This window comes from Phytophthora infestans, genomic scaffold (assembly GCF_000142945.1).
Source record: "Phytophthora infestans T30-4 supercont1.61 genomic scaffold, whole genome shotgun sequence".
NCBI lineage: Eukaryota > Oomycota > Peronosporomycetes > Peronosporales > Peronosporaceae > Phytophthora > Phytophthora infestans.
Genome location: NW_003303698.1, coordinates 649,804 through 652,975, shown reverse-complemented (window position 1 = coordinate 652,975; position 3,172 = coordinate 649,804).

The following is a 3,172-nucleotide window of genomic DNA, read 5'->3' as shown; positions in this document are numbered from 1 at the left end:
GGCACTTAGGTCGGGAGAAGACCTATGGCTCGGTGAGCTCGATGTACTGGTGGCCCAAGATGTATAAGTGGGTCGGCACCTATGTACGCACGTGTGAGACGTGTCAACGGACAAAGTCCGCGCCGAGCACGGCAGCGCCATTGGCGAGTTTGCCTGTCCCCAAGGGATGCTGGCAGTCCATGAGTATGGACTTTGTGTTTGGCCTTCCCAAGGATAAGGCGGGAAACACAGGTATAGTGGTCTTTGTAGACCGATTGAGCAAGATGGCTCATTTAGCGGCAGTGCCGGACACCATTGATGGTGAAGGTACAGCTTTGCTGTTTTTAGACCGAGTCTTTCGCCAACATGGCTTGCCTGAGGCAATTGTCTCGGATCGAGATCCGCGCTTCACCGCGAAGTTCTGGACGTCCCTCTTCAGAGTGCTCGGCACTCGTTTGGACATGTCCACGGCGGACCATCCGCAGACCGATGGTCAAACCGAACGCGTGAATCGCGTTGTGGAGGATACCCTCCGAAGCGTATGCGCTGAGGCGCCAAAACGCTGGAGCCAGATGCTCCCACTCGTTGAGTTCGCATTAAATAATGCAGTGCACGCCTCGACAGGCTACACTCCGTTCTATGTGAACGGCTTGGTTAACCCTCGCGTCCCACTGACGCCGCCACGCAGTGGCTCAGGGCTTGGTGGGGGAGGGATAGCCGAGCGGCTAGCTGATGTCAGCCCTGTTGCGGTTCGCAAGCAAGTCGATGACTTTGTCTCTTTGAGACTGAGCGTAATGCGTCAAGTACGCGACGCTATGGCTGAAAGCCAAGACACGCAGAAGGAACATGCAGATGCCAAGGGCAGAAGCAATGTTGAGAGGTTTGAGGTCGGTGACCAAGTTTTATTAAACGCTAAAAACCTACCTACTCATGCAGTGTCTGCAGTCTTCAAGACGAAGTTAAGACCTCGGTTCATAGGACCGTTCAAGGTCGTGGCCAGGAAGGGCCTAGCGTATACGCTCAACCTTCCGAAGAAGATGCGCACGCATCCGGTCTTCTATGTCGGCTTGCTTAAGCCATACCAAGACCCTGCTCAGGTGAGCGCGGAGGCGTTGGCACCAACGGTGGCTGGGCCACGGACAGCTGCAGGGCAGCAGGTGGTAGAGCCACGGGAGGCTGAACGACAGCAAGTGGTGAATCCACAGATGGCTGATCAACAGCATGTGGCAGAGCCACAGGTCGCGGAGCGAAGTGCTCGAGATGCAGGAGCAAGGCAAGCTGAACGTTCAGCCGAGCAGCTGGACGCTCAAGGTCCGAGACCTGGTTGTGAGTCAACAGTGGTGGCTCTAACCTATCCACAAGGTGGATCATCTCTTCGAGATCGACCGATGGGCGGTGAACGTTCGCGTCGTGGACGCCGGCGTCGTATGGACGCAGACGCCGTTCCGGCAAGTGCTGACTCTCCCCGCGAGAGCCCAGCTGAGGCAAGGCCTCCTCCTGCTCTGCTCGATGAGCATGGTGAGCTCCACTTTCACGTGGAACGCCTTGTGGCGTGGCGTAGACGCCAGGGTCGTACCCAGTACTTAGTGAAGTGGAGGGGTTACCCTCACTCACAGAACTCATGGGAGTTTGAGGTTATCCTCCGGCAAGATTGCCCTGACGTCGTTGACGCTTACGACCGGGCACATCATGTGCCGAAGCGCCACCATGGCGTGCAACAGCGTCGCCAGGCGCTGGGCGCCTCCCACTAGAGTGGGGAGCGATGAGGTCAGTAGTTGAGCTCAGGCTCTGACCAGTGGCTGCAGCAGCCAGCTCGTACGTATGAGCGGTGCTCGCAGCGGGAGCAGGAGGTGGAGAGACCTCGTAGTGTTAGGGACATGGTCCCGAAGGAAGCAGGTGCTTCGTGTTGTGCTGAACAAGGTTCAGGCACAAGCGTCTCGATAGACGCATAGTTGTTTTGAAACAACTTGCTCGATGAGCATGATCCAAATGTGGATGCGCTGTAACAGCGAAAGTGGTGTCCCGCACGGGGATCGAACCACTGGCCTTTGGCTTGACAGGCCGGAGCTCTACCATTGAGCTACAAGGGCGATGCCCGTATGTCAGTCCGAGAACGGACTACTCATGGTATGAGAGGGCTGCGCCCGGGTGGATTTGAACCACCGACCTGTGGCTTTCAAAGCCAGCGCTCGACCACTGAGCTGAAAGGGCGTTGCCCTTAAGCTTGTCCATTCAAGGACAACAGTTCATGGAACGAGAGGGCTGTGCCCTGGCGGGTTCGAACCACCGACCTGTGGCTCTCAAAGCCAGCGCTCAACCATTGAGCTAAAAGGGTGTTGCCCTTAAGCTTGTCCAAGCGTGAACAATCGTTCATGGAACGAGAGGGCTGTGCCCTAGTGGGTTTGAACCACGGACCTATCGCTTGTGAAGCGAGTGTTCAACCGCTGAGTTGTTGTCGACGACTCGAATGAGTCAAGAGCATTGCTCTAAGCGGTTTGCAGCTCTTGGAGTAGGCGCGGAGCGCGAGCGTAGGTCTGAGACCGCTTGAGAGCAAGATGCGCGCTGCGCTTGGAGCATTGGGCCGTGGGCCGACGACGAGAAGTTGGGCATCAACGATGCGTAGGCGTTTGTGAGCTCACGGAGCTGTACAACGCTGGTGTGAGGTGTAGTAACCTCCGCCGTCTTAACAAGACGTGACCTCGCTGAGGAGAGTTTCGAGAACGGAATGTTCTCATCTTAGTGGGGGAAGAGTGTAACGGGGTTACATGGTGTGGAGCACACAGGGGTACGAAGTACCCGGAGAGTTAACAAACTCTCAGTACATAAGGTGGAGAGTTAACAAGGTCTCTCAGTACGTTGGCTGAAAGCCACACGTTATGCATTTGATTAGGTTTAACTATGCTAGATAGTTAAAGAGATACATTTACCCCTAGGCGGCTTGGCCGCAATAATAGTAAATAAAACACTTCTGGTTTTGAAGCATAAAAGTTAAGGTGTTAACTTTGAGCCCTGGTCTTGGGCTGTAAGTGTCCTTTGGATAAGGAACTTAGTATTAGTGACTCTTTGAGTCGAACGTCTTCCTCTGACGCTAAAGCTACGGCAGCCCCGCTGCAACTTGGGAAGGGGTGCCAACGGACGACGCCTAAAAGACCTTTCCTAACGGGCTCAGTGTCAGTCTGAAATGATGGAAGTG